Here is a 22,520-nt window from a genome sequence, read left to right as displayed (position 1 = left end):
TTTATGCAAACCACGTCTTTCATTAATTGTTCTCCACTTGCTCTAGGGTGAGGTGATTCTATGGCTCAGATGAAGGCTCAGTGACACCTGCTTGTCTGAACATATCAATCCATCCTTACAAAGTAATATAAAGTGGGTTCCAATGTGAAATAACTATTGCTTATCCTGTTCTAATTTCCAGTTACATTATTCAAGTACTACTGGAGTTGATTTACAAGCATCTTTCACCGTTCTTTGGAGCTTACAGATAGAAAAAGTGTTTAATAACCTTCACCTGAGTCACAAGGCAAGCCGTGCTGGCTGTCCATTGCCAATACACTGTTTGGATATTAGCTTAGAGCACAGGATTTAGATCTTACTAGCTGTTGTGAACAGTTGTCATTTGTATTAATAAATCTTTAAAGGAAAGCTTGTTCCTGGAGATTTAACATTTTATTTCCAGAACAGCCAAGAACAAATGTGAATATGGCTAATAGCTAATTTTTCTTCCTTCTTTCTTCTCCTCTTTCTTGTTGCCGATGATGATGGCCCTTCAGGGGACAAAGGGACAGAAGACACAAAATGCATTCTTTGGAGTTGGTTTTAGACACCTTCAGTTTTCTGCTAAAAAGTTCTAGTCTGGTTGACCCCGAATCCTCTTCGTGTTTGATTGTGGACACGCGGACAGTACCGTCATCCTCATGCCTACACGGAGGATGGCAAAGATGAGGGGTTGAAGGCTTGCTAAAGCACTTTCCTCATTGACAAAATTGGCAGTGACCTTAATCAGTGACTCTCTAAGCTTTTTAGCACTGACAGAAATAACCACTTTTTTCCACTCTGTCTATTTTCATCATAGACACTTTTTTCCTCTGATCTTCAGAAGTGATACTCGTCCATAGGTTTGTAGAGCTTTAAAAATCTGGTCACTGTACTCTTCTTCCATTTGTATTGTGATTCTTATCAAAATCCCCCAAATATATATTTAAGGAGACTTGATTGGAAAAAAATCTCAGAATATAGAAAAATGTCTATCTATGAACAGAAAAATTGGTCAGTTTAAGTCCATTTTAAATAATCAGTTTGGTTACCACTGTTTGTAAACCTGTACAGAATACAAATGGCTCTAAATTGTATACTATATTCATTTTCTTTAAATCTATAGATCTTAGTTATTTTTCTAAATATTTGCAAGGGGTATGAAATTCCTGAAAGCTGAAAATAGTTTCTGTAAGGGAAAAGTTAACAGTAAATGACTGTTTTAATTCACTTGATATTTGGAAACCATAATCTTGATTGCATGGCTAAACTCAATCGCACCCTTAAGTAATTATTCTCCATAAATTAACATGCTATTTCTATCTTCTGTAATTTTCAAGAAATCAAGGCTGTTAACTATAAGCTATGGCTAAAATCACAGTGAATCTAGAAGTTTCTAACATCCTCCTGGTTAACTGTATGGTGATCCGTTGTGTCTAATTCCTAATTAGGATGGACTAAACAACCAAACCAACTGCTCCTCCACTCAGTTACTTAGTTTATCTAGATAACTGCCTTGGTTTGTTTCTTTGGCATATAATTGCAAGTAATAAAAATCCTGTAGTTGGAGAAGAATGAGAAGTCACTGAGATTATAGATTTACAATTTATAGCTTTTGAAATGATTATTTTTGTCATTTATTCTAATCTGTGAACCCTAGCCAGGCTAAGTCCTGAATCACTGCATGATGTTTAAGAGAGGCTGCTTCTCAGAAAATTTCTGAGAACAACAGCACTGATGTGTGGGTAAAATAACGGAACCTCAGGCCAGCTCCATCGCCCCACAATTTTAATCATTTTTAATGTATCCAAGTCAACAAACAAGACAAATAACCACTTCTCAGTATTAACCCTGCCTGAATTTTAAAACATTCTGCGTTTGAACACAGCCTCCTCCATAAAACTTGCGTCTCTTGTCTTTCCTAACGCCGCAGTCTTCAGAGACTCCTTCCTCTTCTCTGATTCCTTCCTCCCTCCTAGATGGGAGTCTGTCCATATCCACCCCCTTAATATTCTACACTGTCCCTTGGCAATCTCATCTAACCTCATTGCCTTAATGATCACTTTTCTGAGACTTGAAGTTTTGTTTTGTTTTAAATCTCTGACCCTTGGACCACACTGATTCCCCTGCTACAGATCCCCCAGTAAACCTCTGCTTTTCATCATGCGTTATTATAATCCTCTATATCAGTTTGCCTCCATAAGCTGGGAATTCCGGAGGCCTGGGCTCATATTCTTCTAATTTCACTGCTGAAGTTCTGGGCCTAGCGCAGTACCCAAATTATTACAAGTGACTTAATCGCTGCTCTCACAGTTTCACCTCAGTTCCAATGCCTCTGAAAAATTCCTTCAATCAAACTGAAACGCATCAAATTTCCCGTCCTATTTCCGTTATGTTCAAACTCTGTAACTTGGTCATTTTGTCCCCCATACATAGGCTGCTCCCCATTCAATCTTCCTGTCCCAGGCCCTGCCCACCACCTTGAAGACCATACTCATCCTCAGTCTCCATTTAGGCCCCACCTCCTCCAAAACTCACCACCTCTTCCTGTTGGAAGTCACCTCTTCTGCCTCCGGACTCCCAGAACATTTGATTATACCTCCTTTATGATACTTACCAGTTTGGTATATTTATTACACTTCTTTGTTTGCTTAATTTCCTTGAAGAAAAAGTTTTACAATAGTCAGCTACACATCTCCCGTACCACCTGGTACATGCAGAGATAGTAATTGCTTGTTACATGAGAGAGCAAACCAGTTATCATTTTATAGTTCTGTAGAAAAATACATTAGGAAATAGGTGACATATACTGTTACGATAAAAGTAATATTTTATAGATAGCAATTTTTCTATTTGTTCTGTTTTTCCAGGCTTGTACCACAGCCAATATCTCTGCTTGGCAACTGTAATGAACAAATTGCCACAAAAGTGAGAGAGAACACACCTTTTTGGTAAGTAGCATATACATTTCTAAATCTGATGGTAAGCACAAGGCTAATGTTTATGCCTCCATTTTGTTTAAAGTCCTATTTAATAAAAATTGTAGATGTTCTGGTATGTTTTCTTGGAGATAGAGGGAATTGAGGAAAAGTTTTCAAGAAAACTGTTATTTCTTCCAGACATTTGTATAAAACCTTTCAGTTTTGACACAATATTGAGGTAATTCCCTATATTTCTGGAAATAGTTTATATTTTAGGGGAAATTTTTTGGAAGCATAATATACATGCAGAAAATGTGGGAACCATGAGTACACAGCTTGATGGATTTTTACAAAGGGAGCGCATCCCTTAACCAGGACCCGGTTAACAAACAGCGTATTCTCCACACGCCAACAGGTATCTCCAGCCCCGAGCCCCTTCTAGTCACACCCCATCCCACCTCCCTTCCCTCACCCCAGAATGGCTAACCAGGATCATGACTTCTAACACTGCAAATTTATTTCCCCTGCTTTTAAATTTTATATAAACAGAGGAACTATCTTTTTGAATGACTTAAAAAAGACGAATTTGAGAAAATGAACAAGAAGCCCAAGTGATCTTCTATTTATGTAACAGCTGTTTTGCCAGATGATTTGACAACTAATTGGCATTATCTCACCTTTATTCTAAACCCCAGCAGACATCACCTGTTTTAATCGAGGGTCACTGCTGATTAAGCCTCTACTTGTGTTGTTCTCATATTTGTGCTTAATAAATTACAACTTGCCCAAGATCAGCAAAGGTATTTGTCACGTCAAACATTTACAGCAACTGCCTTTTATAATTAAAGCAAAAGATTTTCTTTTAGCATTTACTGATTAAATTGGTCATTAATATGGGATGAAGATTTTGCATGGTTTCTCAAAGCAACCAAGAAGAGAGAAGCAGATCAGTGAACAGCTTAATGACACGTTTCTTGAAGACTTTATTGTATTTAGCATAATAAATGACAAAATAGGATCATATATCTTTATTTCAAGAAAGATAAATGCATTCCTAGTTATTTATTCCAGAGAAGGCCTTCCCAACAGTCTCCTGATTCCTGCTAATTTTTAAAAAATTAGCAATTAAATCCTAACACTTTGAATGCTCCACTTAATATTAGGATTTCTACCTATCCTAAACTTCCAAAAAAAAAACCTGTTGCTGACCAATTTTCTTATACTATTTTGAAATGTTAGGGTTCTAATCCTACATTGTTAATTTATATTTTAGGGTATCTGGTTCCTTTCATAAAAATAATGTGTCATCTAAACCATTTCTTTACATTTAGTGTCATTATTAATCTGCAAATCACAGTGTGATATTTTATCTCATCTTACCTATTATATAGTAATTCCCTGTTACCCGGAAGAACTTCTTGACTTTGCTCTTAAATTTCAGGAAACACTTCAGTTTAGAGGGATTTGCAGTCCTCTATACACCTATGTCACCTTACATATTCTTAAACATGTATTTAATTTATCTTTCATTATGTAAATCATGTATAAAAGAAAAGGATTTAAAGTAATAATTCCTACTCAGTTTTGTTGAAATTGATCTAGGAGGCTTCTAATTATTTTAAGGTTGTGCATGTTATAAAGCAGTTAGTAAGCTGCAAAGTTAAAATTGGTATTCAGTAATTGAATTGTTTGTCATATAAAGGATAAATGCTGAGGGGATGGATATACCCTTCTCCATGATGTTTTCCACATTCTTGCCAGCATCTAAACATCACATGTAACCACCCATAAATATATACAACTACTAGGTAACCACAAAAATTAAAAATTTAAATTTTTTTAAACCAAGACCTTGAGATGTAGAGATTTTTATAAGCTTAACATTTACGGAGTGCACTGAGAATTTACTTGATGTTCTTCAGAACAGAGAGATGACCTAGTCACTGCATAATGGGATTTGTGTCTAAATTAGGAGAAAGTAAATGCAATATCACAACAACGCTCAAAAAGTAATAAAAGTAATAAAATTGACATTAAAATGCACTATTTGACAATATCACAACTTAAAAACATGTTGGAAATTACGGAGGTAGACACATGGAAATATTCCATTGAGCTATTAATGTGAAACACAAGGAGTTATTTCTGTAATAAAGACAAGGTCAATTCTACTTAAACACCACCAATAAACAACCACTGTTCTGTCTATCAGGAAGGTTGGTTTTACCTACCCTTAACCTTCGTTGAAAGGTAATCATACAACGTGTGCTTTTCTGCTTCTGGCTTCTTTCGTTCAACGTGATGTTTTTCAGCTCCATACCTGTTGTTGCGTATGACAGTAGTCATACATGTATTTTTTACTCGTGAATAGTATTTCATTGATTAATATGCCACAACTTTTTAATCATTCGCCTCCTGTGCATTTGTTTATTTCCAAGTTTTAGATACTATGAATCAAGCTGTCATGAACATTTTTGTAAAAGTCTTTCTGTGGACATACGTGTGCATTTCTCTTGGGTTAATACCAAGGAGTAAAATTTCTGGTTAGCTTTGACACACTGTCTAGCAGTATTTTCAAGCCTTTGAACCATTTTACACTCTCACCAGAAATGTATGAGAGTTCCATTTGTCCCCAATAACAACTGGTGTTATTATTCTTCTGGGTTTTAGCTTTCTTGTGATCTCACTGTGGCTTTACATTTACATTATCCTTATGACTAATGATGCGTGTTTTCATGTGCTTATTAGCCATTCATGAGTCTGCCTTCTTTGGTGTGTCTATTTGAGTCCTTTGCGCATTAGATATGCTTGTCTGACTCGCTTTTAAAGTATCGTTTGGGTATTCAGGTATTTGCTTTTCGGATACTTGTCTTTAAAATATCTTTTGGGTAGACCTTTGTCAGATGTATTATGTCAGATGTATTATGAATATTTTCATTCAGTTGGTGACTTACCTTATTTCTTAATGATGTCTTATGATAAATAGGCTTTTAAAAATTTTGATGACATTGATCAATATTTTTATTCTTGGTGCTTTCTGTATCCTCTTTAAAAATATTTGCCAATACCAGGTTTGAAAATCCTTATAGTTTTGATGCAATTGGGTCTATGATCTTGAATTAGTTTTTATGCATAGTGTGAGGTAGGGGTTGAGATGCACTTGTTTTTATATGTTCACACAATTATTTCAATACAGCAAAAAAAAATCACTTCAAATTGAATAGCTTTGGAATTTTGGTGAAAGTTGATGGGTCATATGTGTCTATTTCTGAACTGTTTATTCTATTTTATTGATCTATTCTATTATCCCTATATCAATACCACATTAAGAACATCGTAGTCTTGAAATCAGGTGATATAAGTCCCAAATTTTATTCTTCTTTTTCATGAATTTTTCTAGCCATTTTAGATCTTTTACAATTCCGTATATAGCTTAGAATCAACTAGTCATTTTCTACACAAGAGCTTGTTGAGATTTTGATTGACATTGCATTGAATCTCTAGTTCAATTTGAAGAAAAATGACAATTTTAACGATTTTGAGTCTTCCAATCCATGAATATGGTAACTCTCTCCTTTTATTTAGATCTTTTTAAATATTTTGTATTTTTTAGTTTAGAACTCTCTAGTAGTTTTTTTATAGATTCTTTTGAATTTTTATGTAAACGGTCATTTTGTCTATGAATAAAGAGTTTTACTTCATCTTTTCCAAACTTTATGCCTTTTATGTCTTTCCCTTCACTTATTGTACTATCTCAGACTATCCGTACAATGTTGAATAGAAGTGGTGAGAAAAATTTGCCTCGTTTCTGACCTCAGGAGAGGAAAAAATGTTCAATATTTTGTTATGATATTAACTTCAGGCTTTTCATAGATGTTTTCTCAGACTAAGGAGGTTCCTTTTTATTCCTACTTTATTAAGTGTGCTTTATAATGAAGGGGTGTTCAGTTTTGTCAAAAGCTTTCCTTCCTGCCTACATTGAAATGATTATATGGTCTTTCTTCCTTTTCTGATAATTTGGTGAATTGAATTGATTTTTTTTAAGTGCTAAGTCCATCTTGCATTCCTGGGATAAAATCCTCATTTGCTCATGATGTGTGATTATTTTATGTAATCCTAGATCTGACTTGAGAGTGTTTTGTTAAAACTTATTTATGTCTATATTCAGGAGAAATACTGGTTTCTATATTTTCTTGAAATATTTTTGTCAAGTTTTATTACCAAGATGCTGTTGGTCTCATTAAATGAGTTGGAAGGTATTTAAATATTTCCTCCTTTTGTGTTTTGTTAAATAATTTGTGTAGATTTATATGTTTCATACATTTTTTATAGAAACCAGAGCATCCATGTAGGCTTAGAGTTATCTTAGTGGGGAGCTTTTTAATTGCAATTTAAATATATGTGTGTGTATATATATAATATTTATATATATATAAAGTTATTCAGGTTTTCTGCTTTTTGTGTTAATATTTACAGGGTTTTACTTTTTTTAAACTTTTTTTTTAAGTTCAGGGACACATGTGCAGGTTTGTTACATAGATAAACTTGTGTCATGAGGGTTTGTTGTACCAATTATTTCATCACCCAGGTATTAAGCCCAGTATCCATTAGTTATTTTTCCTGATCCTCCCCCTCCTCCCACCCTCCGCCTTCTGATAGGCCCCGGTGTGTGTAGTTCCCCTCTGTGTGTCGATGTGACAGACAGTGTCGTTCAATATACTTGTTTTATTTCAGTTGTAAAGTGTATTTACACAAATATTCATATTTATTATCCTTTGAATGTCTCTATGAATTGTGATCATATTCCCTTTTTCATTTTTGATATCGATTATTTGTATTTTCAGATTTCTTTCTTGATCAGTCTTGCTGGGGCCCATTAATTTTATTAGCGTTGGTGCCAGTATGAGAATGGACAGAGGCATTGAAGTGATACTGGGAGGAGGAATTCAGTCTCGTTCTTACTTCCGGAGCCTTTCTTCTCAGCTCCTCTAACAAACTTACTCATTTACGTTTCAGCTCTCACCACCTGGCCTTGTAAAAAACACATAGTATCAACATTTGGATTTGTTGACTTTCTTTATTTTTTTTTAATTAATTGCCATAATTCCCTTATTTTTACTATTTCCTTTCATTTTCTTACTTTGATTCTTATGTGATCTTCTTTATCCAGATACTTAGGAGGTAATTAAGATTATTAGTTTTAAGTCTTACTTCTCTTCTAATATAAGGTTTTTTTTGTTTTGTTTTGTTTTTCCCCAGGAGTCTCGCTTTGTCGCCCAGGCTGGAGTGCAGTGGCAAGATCTCGGCTCACTGCAGCCTCCACCTCCCGGGTTCAAGTGATTCTCCTGCCGCAGTCTCCTGAGTAGCTGAGATTACGGAGGCATGCCACCATGCCCAGCTAATGTTTGCATTTTTAGTAGAGATGGGATTTCACCATGTTGGCGAGGCTGGTCTCAAACTCCTGACCTCAGGTGATCTGCCTTCCTCGGCCTCCCAGAGTGCCGGGGTTACAGGCATGAGCCACCGGGCCCAGCCTAATATACGTATTTTAATGCTACAAATTTTCCTTGAATCTCTGCTTTAACTGCATTCCATAAATTTTTATTCATGGTGTTTTTATCATCATTTAGCTCAAAATATCTTCTAATTTCTCTCATGATTTATTATTTCATTAGGCGTTATTTAGAGGCATATTGTTTTATTTCCAAATATTTGGGAATTTTCTCTATCTCCTATTCTTATTAATATGTAATTGAATTCCACTGTCATTGGAGAGGTACTTTGTGAGGTTTCTGTCTTTGGAAATTTATTGAGATATTCTATTTTATAGCCCAGAATCAGCACATGATCTATCTTGGCAAATGTTTTAAGTACATTTGAAAGAAATATGTTCTCCGAAGTTACTGAGTATGGTGTGTGTGTGGTTTTTTGTTTTTGTGTTGGTTGGTTGGTTTTGTTTTGAGATGGCATCTCATTCTGTCGCCCAGGCTGAAGTGCAGTGGCACGATCTTGGCTCACTGCAACCTCCCCATCCCAGGTTAAAGCGATTCTCCGACCTCAGCCTCCAGAGTAGCTGGGACTACAGGCAGGCACCACCATGCCCAGCTAATTTTTGTATTTTTAGTAGAGACAGGGTTTCACCATGTTGGCCAGGCTGGTCTCAATATCCTGACCTGGTGATCCGCCCACCTCGGCCTCCCAAAGTGCTGGGATTATAGGCGTGAGCCACTGAGCCCAGCCTAATTTTTGTATTTTTATTAGAGATGGAGTTTTACCATGCTGGCCAGGCTGGTCTCAAACACCTGACCTCAGGTGACTCACCTGCCTCGGCCTCCCAAAGTGCTGAGATTATGGGCGTGAACCACTGCACCTGGCCGAGTATGGTGTTTTATAAGTATCAATTCATTTAATCTGGTTGATCATGTGGTTGACATTTTCTTTATTCTAACAATTTTTTATCTACTTATTCCACAAAATACTGAGAAAGAAGTGTCAAAAATGTCTAACAATTAGTGTGATTTTGTCAATTTCCCTTTTTTCTTCTGTCGACATTTGCTTCACACATTTTTGAATCTCTGTTATTAGGTGCATACACACATACTTGTTGTTGGAGCTTGTTCTAAGTTCCTAATCAATGAAGACTTTTATTATTATAAAGTGTCTCTCTTTCACTCTTACCACTCAGACTGGGTTGGCTTCAGCTTCTCTCCATCCTGCATGATAAAAGAGATAGAGAGATTAGCTCTCTGCCTCATAAAGAATAGCCAGTGCCTGCTTGATCACATGGAATCTTACCCTCCATTTGTACAACACAAGTCTTAGCCAAGGACCCACAGAGACTCCATACAGACTTCTCCTCCTTTCTCCTATCCCTACCCTGCACCACCCTCCTTTCTGGTACCCTACCATGCACGTTCCAGATGCTACAGCAGCCCTAGTGGCTGATCTCTGCCTCCTCTGTTTAATGTTAACACAGTGCCCTACTTTGGCTCTACTTCTTTGCATGCAATCTGGAAACTGCCACAAGGCAGGGAGCCAGGACAAATACAGAGTTTCCTTTATGTGCTTCCCTTCTCTTAAAGATCCATACTGCACTGGCTGTTGTTCATTGCCTCCATACAGTTATTGTATATATTGTGTCCAGGTTTATTGTTGTTTAGGATGGGAGAACACATCCAGGGCCAGTTATTCCTTCATGGCCATGTGTTGAAGTGCATCTGTTTGGTCATGTTTTTTAATGATAGACAAAATAATTACAGCAAGTCTCTGTTCGCATTTTAGTAGAGTGAAAAAAGGACATCTCATCATCTTCAAATCTAGCCAAATAAAATATCCATCAATCTCTCATAAATAAGGCAGATATGTCTCCTGTTTGCCTAATGTAGTCCCAGTTAATGCCTACTATTAATTTCACTCTCAAAAATACCCTCACTTTTGTAACAAATGGCCTGGCTATCCTATTTATAAATAGTGATTTGTTAAAGAATCCTATAGTCCAAATTTACCTTCATTATTCAATAGTTTTTCATATTCAGTTTATGTTTTCCAAATTTAATGTTGTTATTTCTTCTTTAGGAACCTTTTTTTTTTTTAAACTGGTTTGTAAGTCTTCATACAACCTACCTCTTCATTCTCTGACACTCTGAAATAGGTTTTAAATGTGGTCAGAATGTGTCTTTGAGAAATAAACTGCACAACACAAACCATACTTCTCTTAGAAAATTTCTTATGGTAGGAAAAACACATCCCATTTATTCACAAATTTCTCCTTCTCAATAAGTCAAAAGACAACACATTGATCTTCCTCACCATAGTTGATGGAATTTCCTGCATGGACTCTACGTTCAGAGCCTTGGCTTGGTACAAGTGTGCCAATGGACAGAGGCCTTAAAGTATTATTGAGGGGAGAAGTTAAGACTTATTCTTAATTCTGGAGCTTCTGTTCTCAGTTCCTCTGACAAACTTAGTGATTTACATTTCAGCTATCATTATCTGGCCTTATGAAAAACACATAATAACTTGAATATGCCCAAACATCCCACAGAAAAAGAAAATATGTTGAGAAAACTGTCCCATATTTCCTTACCTTTGGAAAAGAATGAATTACTTCAGCAAAACAGCATTTGAAAGTAAACGTGGTATCTTTGGTCATAAATATGCCTCCTCTTCTTTATAAAGGTACGATGTCCTCTGGACTATAATTCTGGCCATGGAGTCAATGCCATGATAGCTTAGTAAACATGATATAAGACAAAACTCTTGTTCGTTATTTATTTTCTTTGAATATACACCTAGTTAATGCAGACTGACAACTTGAATGGCTATCTAGTTATTTTTCAGTTTCCAAGTTATATATCATATTGAGGCAGTAATAAATGTTGAACTTTCAAATCTTATGCAAATATGTTGTATTTCCATATATCTCATGTTTGGCAATTTATTACTTTTATGTTTTTATTTTGAAACTGTTTATAACCTATTTAATGGCAGACTTGTACCTACCATGAAATATGGGGAACACCTTTCATTAAGTGAAAGGTTTTCTTTTATGATAGACCTTACAAAAGATTCAAGCTGTTAGTCAGAGGCACTTATTTTGAGAGAGTGGCAGCTTGGGTGCTGTAATACGTTTCCTCTGTTTTAAAACATCCCAAAGAATGCTGTCAGCTCCAAGTTTCTATACCTAGTATCTACTAAATCAGATCAAGCCATTTTTACATAACGGTTGCAAATGTGTTTTTTTTGAATGTTAAATCTGTTTCTATTTTTCAATCAATTTAAAATGTGTAGAAAAAGTGTTCTGATTGTATATTATCCAATTTTCATCAGCTGCCGGAAGGAAGTGCTGTGAAAATCTGTGATTTAAAACCCTTAAGACTTCTGCTTGAAATGCATGTTTTGTTAAGAACATTAGATATGCAAAGTATTTTGAACAGAATTTTGATGTCTTTATTAATAGCATTTAAAAGTTTTGGGATTTCAGATATTCATAGATTTTATTATCCTTGATTTGCAAGGTCATATATTTTAGGTCTTTATATTTCTCCTTTAGGAAATAATTGGAATCGTGAAGGAAACTGGTCAAAGAAAAATAAAGAAATAATTATATTATTAATAATAATTTTATCTTTTCTCAGAGTTATTGGAAAGTATATTTTATATAAGATATATATATGTATATATAACCACAAATATCAATAAATACTTACCTAAAACCCATTGTATATCAATCATTTGCCTGTGAGCTGTGTAACATACACAGGTCTTGCCTTCCAGGAGTTTGTGATCTAGTGAAATGTATAAAAATATACATGTCAAAGGAGTGGCTTAAGTACTGTTGGATTTTAGAGGGGGGAAACAACTTTTTCTTCCTGTAAGACTTTATGTCTGAAGCAGGATTTGAGTTGAATAAAGGTGATACATAATAGTAATGCATGACAAAAATAATACTGAATGACAAATTTAAATGCGATATTTGTTTTACTAAATCTAAGCAACTTAGATTGGATATAAAAAATAAGAGTGGAAGATACAAAATAATCCAATTATAGCAGATGCTTTTTTATAGCTATATTTTGTTTCATACTAATTGAAAAATTAGAAGCAGAGAAACTCTGTTAATTAGTACTTTATTTAGTTTTTATTATATTTAGCTTTACCTCCTCTATGAGTCAGCATTCATGTTTATCCATATCAAGAGATTGCTAAAAAATTGTGACTTAAACATACAGGGATTGATTTTCTCACTTATGGTAAATCCCCTGGCATAGCAGCTCCATGATGTTACTGGGTTTTCTTTCTAGCCCTTTAACCACCCACCCCTATGGTATTGAATCAAGTCCAAGACAGCACCTGGAGCTCCAGTCATCACATCTCTCTTCTAGGCCTATAGCAAGAGGAAGGAACAAAGAAGGGTGCCAGCCCTTCCTTGAAGAAGGCCTTAAGGAGGTACCACGTGCTGCTTTTTGCTTATACACCAGTGGCCAAGAGGTTGTCAAATAGCCGCATCTACTACATGGAGGCTGGAAAATGCAGTCTTCTAGATGGATGTGGATTGCCCAGACTGAAGACAGGGTTTGGTGGTAGTGTGGAAAGGAAGGAGCCTAGTGTAGGCATATGGCTGTTTCTGTCATTCCTGCTAAACATTTTTAAGGTTCCTGATGCACATTGTGGTGTTACTAATTTGAAATGAGACACCTGTCATAAGGGCTGTTACTTACTGGGTGGATTTATGGTAGGCACCAGACACATTGTTCAGTCCTTAGGTAGGCTCCACACATTCTACTTGTCTGCTCTGATGAAGATCATGAAAGAATTCACTGAAAATGACTGAACCTAGTTTGAGAATGATGGACATCTGGCTGTGTGTTTAACTTACATACAAGGCTGCATATCATTAGATTTGGGTGAATGATTAGGTAGGTATGTATATAGCCAACATATTGTATAATTGGGTTGATATAAAAATAGAGGGGAAAGGAAAGAAAATGAGGGGGGCAGGAAAAGGAAGAGAAGAGAAGAGGGAGAAGTGGAATTGGGAAAGTTCTTAGCAGTACATCAAGCATAATCTGGTCTATGGTCTAATCAAAATGTATGTCTGTGTATTAACCTGTTCTGCTCTTTAGTTTCATAGTGTAGTGCATGATTCTACTCTGGGATACTGTTTTGGTTATGACCTTTATTGTTTTGGGTACTTGATTCTATTTTTTAAATTATTATTATTATACTTTAAGTTCTAGGGTACATGTGCATAACGTGCAGGTTTGTTACATATGTATACTTGTGCCATGTTGGTGTGCTGCACCCATCAACTCATCAGCACCCATCAGCTCGTCATTTACATCAGGTATAACTCCCGGCGCAATCCCTTCCCCGTCCTCTGTCCCCATAATAGGCCCCGGTGTGTGATGTTCCCCTTCCTGAGTCCAAGTGATTTCATTGTTCAGTTCCCACCTGCGAGTGAGAACATGCAGTGTTCGGTTTTCTGTTCTTGCGATAGTTTGCTGAGAATGATGGTTTCCAGCTGCATCCATGTCCCTATAAAGGACACAAATTCATCCTTTTTATGGCTGCATAGTATTCCATGGTGTATATGTGCCACATTTTCTTAATCCAGTCTGTCACTGATGGATATTTGGGTTGATTCCAAGTCTTTGCTATTGTGAATAGTGCCGCAATAAACATACATGTGCATGTGTCTTTATAGCAGCATGATTTATAATCCTTTGGGTATATACCATGTGATGGCTGGGTCATATGGTACTTCTAGTTCTAGATCCTTGAGGAATCGCCATACTGTTTTCCATAATGGTTGAACTAGTTTACAATCCCACCAACAGTGTAAAAGTGTTCCTATTTCTCCACATCCTCTCCAGGATCTGTTGTTTCCTGACTTTGTAATGATTGCCATTCTAACTGGTGTGAGATGGTATCTCATTGTGGTTTTGATTTGCATTTCTCTGATGGCCAGTGATGACGAGCATTTTTTCATGTGTCTCTTGGCTGTATGCATGTCTTCTTTTGAGAAATGTCTGTTCATATCCTTTGCCCACTTTTTGATGGGGTTGTTTGTTTTTTTCTTGTAAATTTGTTTGAGTTCTTTGTAGATTCTGGATATTAGCCCTTTGTCAGATGAGTAGATTGCAAAAATTTTCTCCCATTCTGTAGGTTGCCTGTTCACTCTGATGAGTTCAATTCCCGGATATCGTTGTTAACTTTCTGTCTTGTTGATCTGTCTGATGTTGACAGTGAGGTGTTGAAGTCTCCCATTATTATTGTATGGGAGTCTAAGTCTCTTTGTAAGTCTCTAAGGACTTGCTTTATGAATTTGGGTTCTCCTCTATTGTTTGCATATATATTTAGGATAGTTAGCTCTTCCTGTTGAATTGATCCTTTTACCATTATGTAATGGCCTTCTTTGTCTCTTTTGATCTTTGATGGTTTCAAGTCTGTTTTATCAGAGACAAGGATTGCAGTGACATAAAAATCTATCTCTCCTTGAGAGTTGGAACAAATATTTATACTCAGAGGAATCAGTATATTGTATGTTGTGCTTCCAGGTGTGCAAGTTGATTCATTTCACTCAATATGTTGGGGCTTATAATTTCATTATGACCACCTTAAATATGTTTGAAACAAATGTATATAGATATATCTATTTTTTAATTACCACTTTTACATGTTTCTGTCAAATCAGATTTTAATGTGATTTTATTTAATAGAGTACACGTTTTTGGATGTATAACTTTATCATACAAGTACCATAGATTCTCAGCCAAAAATTTAGTTTTTGACTCCAAAGCAGAAACCTGATGTCTGTACAACGAGTTTTAAAGAAAGTCAAAAATCTGGTGATACCCACCTTTAAAAGTAAAAGTAGATGAGGCCTCTCAGCACCTGCTGAGGCAGTAAGTTACTTTCCCAGAGTGATACTTTGAATTCTTGTGATTTAATTTGATGAATGTGTCAGGTAATTTATCTGACTCAGCATTACAAAATAGCATTATTGGTTTTTGTACCATAAAATGCTAGGAAATGCCACTTTAGAAGCTTTGGATGAGTCATTTAAGCTTTTTTGATAAAGCAGCTGAAATAAATAATTACTTTCACTGTCTATTCCTCAGCTATAAAATGTCATAGTTAGTGAATGTGAAATTTGGAAAGCATCTCATTTTCCAGAACTCTACTGGCACCTCAGCAGTTTCACTCTGCTGCTTCTGTGGTTTCGAATTTTGGTTCCTGTATTTCAGCAGGCACCTTCACCGTTTTGAAGTCCTAGGATCCGAATGAAAAAAGAAAGATAAAAGACAGTGGGGAAAGCTTACCCTAGAGAGGGAAAAGCTTCCTTTCTGTTCCTGAAGCCCCACAACGTCACATCCTCTAAATCTGGCCGTTCAGTGTAAACTCCTTGGAGGTAAAGATAGAAGAGGACAGATTTCACGGCTTTGTCCTTTTATTTCTCTGCTTCTGCTCGTCACAAGAGGGTGAAATTTACATTAGACAGCAAAGAGTGGATGGGAACAACAGCACAAATTTGGAACGGGCCCTTTTTGAAAGTTTGGAAAATTGTGTTGTATTCACTCAAACAGAAATAAATCAGACTTTATATGACTTTCAAAGGAAAAATCACACTGTAACTTACATTAATAATTATGATAAAATGAAAGCAAGCACAAGGTATTTTAATGACTTATGACAGACTGAAGTTATAAAATGAATGAAGACAAAAAAGTTCTTTCTGTTGGTTAAAATAATGACAATTATTCTCAGTATCAAACTTTCATTGCAGCTTGCAGAAAAAATGAGAAAGTGCAGAAATAAGAAAATGGAAGTGGCAAGAAACCTACATGCTGATAACAGTGACGATGATGATGATGATGAATTAATTTAAGAAAGAAGAGGCAGAAAACCTGATAATCCTCAGTCTCCCAGGCAGAAGAGTGAAGAGTATAACAGGTAAGCCTATAGCAATATTTGATAGTAGATTATTGTTATTATACTATCAAATGAATTCTAATTTCAGGTAATATGCATGGTTAATGAATTTTATACTTTCACTAGGGATATTCTGTCTTATGTGGTAATCAGAAAAATGCAAATTAACAAGCAATTAGATATAGTTTTTCCAAGCATATTGGTATTTTATTAAAAAATAACTAGTGTGGGCAAATGTGGGAAAAAAAAGTTCTCTCATACACTTATTTGGTAAAACTTTATTGAAGGGTAATTTAGTAGCATGTGTCAAAATTTCAAATATGTCATTCCTTTAACATATCAGCTTTACTTCTGAGACTGGATCCTGCAGGAAATATGACTTTACACATACACACAAGTTATGGACATTTATTACATGTTATATATAACATACAATAGGCCAACATATATATTCTGATATATGTATCTGTGTGTGTATGTTGCCCTACTGTATGTTATAGATATACGTTGGCCTATTGTATGTTATATATATAGGCTACATGCATATAGACATACATACGCACACATGCATATATGTCTTATGTATTTCTATGTGTATGTTTGTAACATGTTTATAAAACATCTCAAGTATAACAAAAGTGTGTTAAGGATATTAATATATGTTACATGCTTACATATGTTAAGAATTTTCATTATAGCATTGTCATATCAAAAAACTGGAAATAGTCTAAAATCCCATTAATGAGGAAATAGGTAAATTGTCATACTCATTAAATAATGTAGTTTGAAACTCTCTTTTAAAAATGAGGTAGGAGCTATAGTATACTGATTATTTCATCAGTAAAATATATTTAAAACATTTAGTTTGATAACACATCTTAAGTAAATTTTGTTAGATTATCATATTGTAATTTCTTTTTTTTTGAGATGGAGAATCTCTCTGTCGCCCAGGCGGGAGTGCAGTGGTGCGATCTCGGCTCACTGTGAGCACCACCTCCCAGGTTCATGCCATTCTTCCACCTCAGCCTCCCAAGTAGCTGGGACTACAGGCGTCTGCCACCATGCCCGGCTAATTTTTTGTATTTTTAGTAGAGATGGGGTTTCACCATGTTAGCCAGGATAGTCTCGATCTCCTGACCTCGTGATCTGCCCGCCTCAGCCTCCCAAAGTGCTGGGATTACAGGCGTGAGCCACTGTGCCCAGCCTGTAATTTCTTAATACTTGTAATATCTATTGAGTTGCAAAAGGAAACTACATGCTACCTTGGCACTTTACGTTACCCACAAAATTGCTAGTTACGACATTTGCTTTTTCGTTCTCAATGCATGAGTGCTCAAATATTGAATTCTCAGAATAATCTGAATATTCCCAAGGGATTGCACATGGGGATCTGTATTCCATGTAAATATTCAGCGCATTGGTAAAACTTGTTAAACTATATCAAAGGATCTTTGATCTGCCGAGTCAGGAGTTGACCAGTTTTTTCCTGTAAAGAGCCAGATAGTAACTATTTTAGGCTTTCTGGACCAGAAGTTCTCTGACATCTTTCACAGACAATAAACGAATAGGTGGCACTGTGTTCCAAGAAAACTGTACTTACAAAAACAGGCAGTGGGCTGAATTTGGCTCACAAGTACTGATTTGCTGACTCCTGTGCCAAACCAGGGTGCTGCTAATGCAGTGAACCTCCTGTTTAGAGGCACTCTGAATGCCTGCCATTATCCTTTTAAAAGACATTTCAGCATGCACGGCACCATATTTTACCACAGTGACTTCCTATGATATAATTTACAAAAATTCAGTTGACAAAATAAGATTATTTGAATTTTCATCTCATAGAATTTAATATTTGAATATGACAAACCATTTTGTATATTTGATAGTGTAAAATATCTCAGAGTTGGGTGATTTTTCTCAGGTAGGAAATACTGCCCTTTAGCCGTTCTGTGGTCTTTATTTATAAGCATGAGCAAAATGATAACCAGCTTTATAATATAGAAATGTTCAAGGGGTTTCTAGTTCTATAATTTATGATGTTATTTATTACCTTTGTCTGGCTTTTAAAATGCCATATATATATAATTTTGAAAAACTATTAAGGTGTTAAAACACACCATGTAATTAATCCTTAATCATTATGAAAGGATTGAAAAATACAGTTTGACAAGAAGAAAATTAGATCATGCATGATAATGCCACGTGGGCATGATGTCCTTAAAATTAAACTGCTTGTACTCATGGACTCAAGTTTCCTTTCCATTCACTCTTGAACTCACTGCCATAATTTTCACTCTCACCACTCTCCAGAATTGTTATTCTCCATGTTGTCACTGATTTTTCACTGTAACACATCTAGATATAATTTTTTAGATCTCATTTTGTGTAACCTATCAACAATACTTTCACTTTCTTCACTGGCTCTCAGAATCTCACTCTCTGGCCTAGATTTTCCTCCTGACTTTCTAGTCCATCCATCTTAGCCTGTTTTGGTTACATCTCCTCGTCTTCTACCTTTCACAGATTAAAGTGACCCAGGGCTCAGTTCTTGAGGTTTTATCTTCTGACTTTTACCAGCTTGCATATGCTAATGATTTTCAAATTTATATCTCCAGCCCATTTCTCTCCTTAATTTCAGACCTATGTATCAGCCTGTCTACTTGACATCTCTCCTTGATTAGCTATTAGGTATGTCAAATTTATCAGGTCCAAAATCTGGTTACTGATGTTCTTCCTCCTGCCTGCCCCTTATGTAGTCCAGTTGTTCCATTAATAACAACTCTTGCAAATGCTCTGCCTAGTGTCCTCCTTGACTCACACCTTCTCTCTCTCTCTCCCTCCCCCGACCCCCATCTCTGACACTCCACAGCTAAGATGTTGACAGATCTCATCAGGTCTAACTTCACAATATATCCAGAAACCCAGCACATCTTTCATGTCCAAGCCACTCCACTATCATGTGATTGGCCATCTAGAGTAGTGTAATAGACTGCTAATAGGTCTTTCTGTTTCTCCATGTTTAATCCTCTTTTCATCAATTATTTACCCAGTGAACCTATTAAAACATGTCACATTATGTCACTCTTTTGGTTAAAAACTTCTAGTTGCCTCCCATTTCACTCAAAATATATGCCAAATTTTCTCCTAATACTCCAAAGGAACCACAGGATCTGACTTCTTATTTTCCTGACTTATGCCTCTGCCTTTCTCCTCTTTCCAGTCTGCTGCAGCCACACGGAACTTCTTTCTATTTTGTGAACACACTCTGCATCCCTCTGTACTGGGCAGTTGACTCTATGGAGTGCTTTTGCCTTAGATATCCTCCTTGCTTACTCTTTCCATTTCTTCAGTTCTTTCCTTAAAAGCCACTCTCTCAGCAAGGTCTTATCTAGTCATCCTAATATTTTCGCCACCTTGCCCCTCCTGCACATAAACGTTCCTCTTTCCTGCTTGAGTTGTTCCTCTCTAACATACTACGTATTTTGCCTCTGCTATTTGTTGTTTTGTGTTTACTTGGCACTCGTGAGTAGGATTTTTTCATCGCTGTGTTTTTCATTGCCTAGGAAAGGATATAATACAATAAGTAGCAACTCAATAAATGTTTACCGAATGAGTGAATAGAGTTTATCCTGGTGTATGGTTTTAAACACTAATACTCACTTAAAATACAGGTTGACATGGGTTCATTCTGACAATTTTACCTGGCAATTATATGCCCTTTTTGGATTCTTTGGGCTCTTTTTAATGAGCTGTACTCTCTATATGAATGATTTTCTAATTAGGGAGAAAACCCCAATGTTGTGTGGGTTTTCACTATTCTATTACTGATAATTATGATCATTTTAATCATGGTTCAAGGGATCACAGGAGTTTCAAACTTCATTAGTATTTTATTAGGAATAAGAAAATATCAGGGTGGTAAATGCAATGGATGTAAAAATTATTTCCAAAGGGTTATGAGCCTTTAGCATCTGAAATAAATAGAGAAAAGTGGGATTTTGCCGGGCACAGTGGCTCACACCTGTCATCCCAACACTTTGGAGGCCAGGGCGGGTTGATCATTTGAGGTCAGAAGTTCAAGACCAGCCTGGCCAAATGATGAAATCCTATCTCTACAAAAAATACAGAAATTAGCTGGCAGTAGTGGTGTGCCTGTAATCCGGCTACTTGGGAGGCTGAGGCAGGAGTATCCCTAGAGCCTGGAAGGCAGACGTTGTGGTAAGCAGCGATCTTGCCACCGCACTCCAGTCTGGGTGACAGAGTGAGACACTGTCGCAAAAAAAAAAGTTGGATTTACTGTCTTCTCTAGTAAGAGATCTGTGCTGGTCAGGCATCGTCTCTTGTGATGGAGCAGTTGCTGATCCTTACATAAGGTTTGTGGAAGAGTGGAGTTGAAGGCTCGGCCAACTCTCACAGGCATAACTGGGTTGACGTCATCTGGAACAATGTGGTTATCTGCATGAGACTGTTGTGGATTAGTTAGCGCTTCCAGGCATGTGGATGGGGGTGAGTTTGTCTCTGGATGTCTTTCAGAGACAAGTGGCTGGCATTCGTTGGTTGCTGTTAGTGAGGCCAGTGTCATTGATTGACTAGATTTAAAATTGGTTCTGGTTGGCTACCTGTTAGCATGGCTACAGGTCACCATTTTCCTTAGTTTGTGGCAATGTTAATCAGATGTTTTCTGTTTGAAAGTTACCTTCTATCAACTATGCTCAAAATGAACAATATTTTATATTCTAGAATTATCTACTTTGAAGTTTGGGTCAAGAGGAGTTGTTTAATAAATGCTGTCAGAAAGAGTTTTTAGAAGCTTAGTTTTAAACAGAAGACTAAGACTTAAACTCATCTACATGTATTTTTGGTAAATTATTGCTGGATTTATTTTTGTTTATTGTGTTTTTAAGGGCTCAGGCTGAACTCATAACTAACATAATCTCCAATGGGAAATTTTAGCCTTTTTGTAAATCTATGTAGGTATATGATAGTGATATCCTTTTGCATGTGTTTACTATAGAGAAAGTAATTGCAATTTTCTACTGGTAAATCCAGCTTTTCATATTAGGAATAGAAACTACACTATAAGTATACAAAAGTTTCTAATAAAATCATTCTATTTTCAAACAAAATTCTATCTAATCAGAATAATGCTAATTTGAACAATATATAAAGACATACAGGTATTTTAAAAGTGTTTTCTCCCTTTAAGGTAATTTCACAGTTTCTTTCAGGTTATATGTGCTTCATGGTATTTTGAAAACTTAATTCAAATGAAACATATGAACACAAAAACTGTGGCACAAATCCAACTGTGACCCCATGTCTAAGAGTCATTGCTTGCAGGCAGTGGCTCCAGCCTTTTAGCGTAGCGTTCAAGTTTAGTGTAGCATTCTTCTCTCAGCGTTTACTTTCATGTGTTTTACACTTTACCTTTCAAGTTCCCAGGAAACAACTGGATGCCACGTGCCTAATCCCTGTGCTCACGTTCTGTTCTCTATGTAGAATGGTTTTCTCCTACTGTGTCTGGTTTTGTTTTTGTTTTTGTTTGTGTGTTTGCTTGTTTTGGCCTGGTGAGCTCCTCTTGTCTTCTGCCTCTTCCATAAAGTCTTCCTCATGCTCAGATACAATTTTTTCTGGATCAACTCTTACATATTGCATTATGTCATAATTATCTGATTACCTGTTTTGCTATTTTTCCTGAAACAAAAAGCCGGCATGCAGTGGCACGATCTTGGCTCACTGCAACCTCCACCTCCCAAGTTCAAGTTATTCTCATGCCTCAACTTCCCAAGGATTACAAGCATGCAACACCACGCTGGCTAATTGGTGTATTTTGAAAACAGTCAGGGTTTTGCCATGTTGGCCAGGCTGGCCTCAAGTGATCTACTTGCCTCATCCTCCCAAAGTACTGGGATTACAGGTTGAGCCATCACGCCAGGCCTGGTTACCTGTTTTTGTTTTGTTTTGTTTTTGAGATGGAGTGTCACTCTGTCACCCAGTCTGGAGTGCTTGGCGTGATCTCGGCTCACTGCAACTTCTGCCTCCTGGGTTCAAGCAATTCTCTTCCCTCAGCCTCCCAAGTAGCTGGGATTACAGGTGCCTGCCATGTCACCTGGCTAATTTTTGCATTTTTACAAAATACAAAAGAGGGTT

The 22,520-nt window shown here is 36.5% G+C and overlaps 1 pseudogene; it reads left to right on the top strand.

Moving 5' to 3' along the window:
* LOC115892036 overlaps positions 1 to 16,329 on the top strand; it is a 54,928-nt pseudogene extending 38,599 nt beyond the window's left edge.
* The last annotated feature ends 6,191 nt before the right edge of the window (positions 16,330 to 22,520 follow it).

The sequence above is a fragment of the Rhinopithecus roxellana genome, unplaced genomic scaffold, assembly GCF_007565055.1.
Source record: "Rhinopithecus roxellana isolate Shanxi Qingling unplaced genomic scaffold, ASM756505v1 contig6035, whole genome shotgun sequence".
Taxonomy (NCBI): domain Eukaryota; kingdom Metazoa; phylum Chordata; class Mammalia; order Primates; family Cercopithecidae; genus Rhinopithecus; species Rhinopithecus roxellana.
This window is presented reverse-complemented; position numbering and strand designations above follow the sequence as displayed.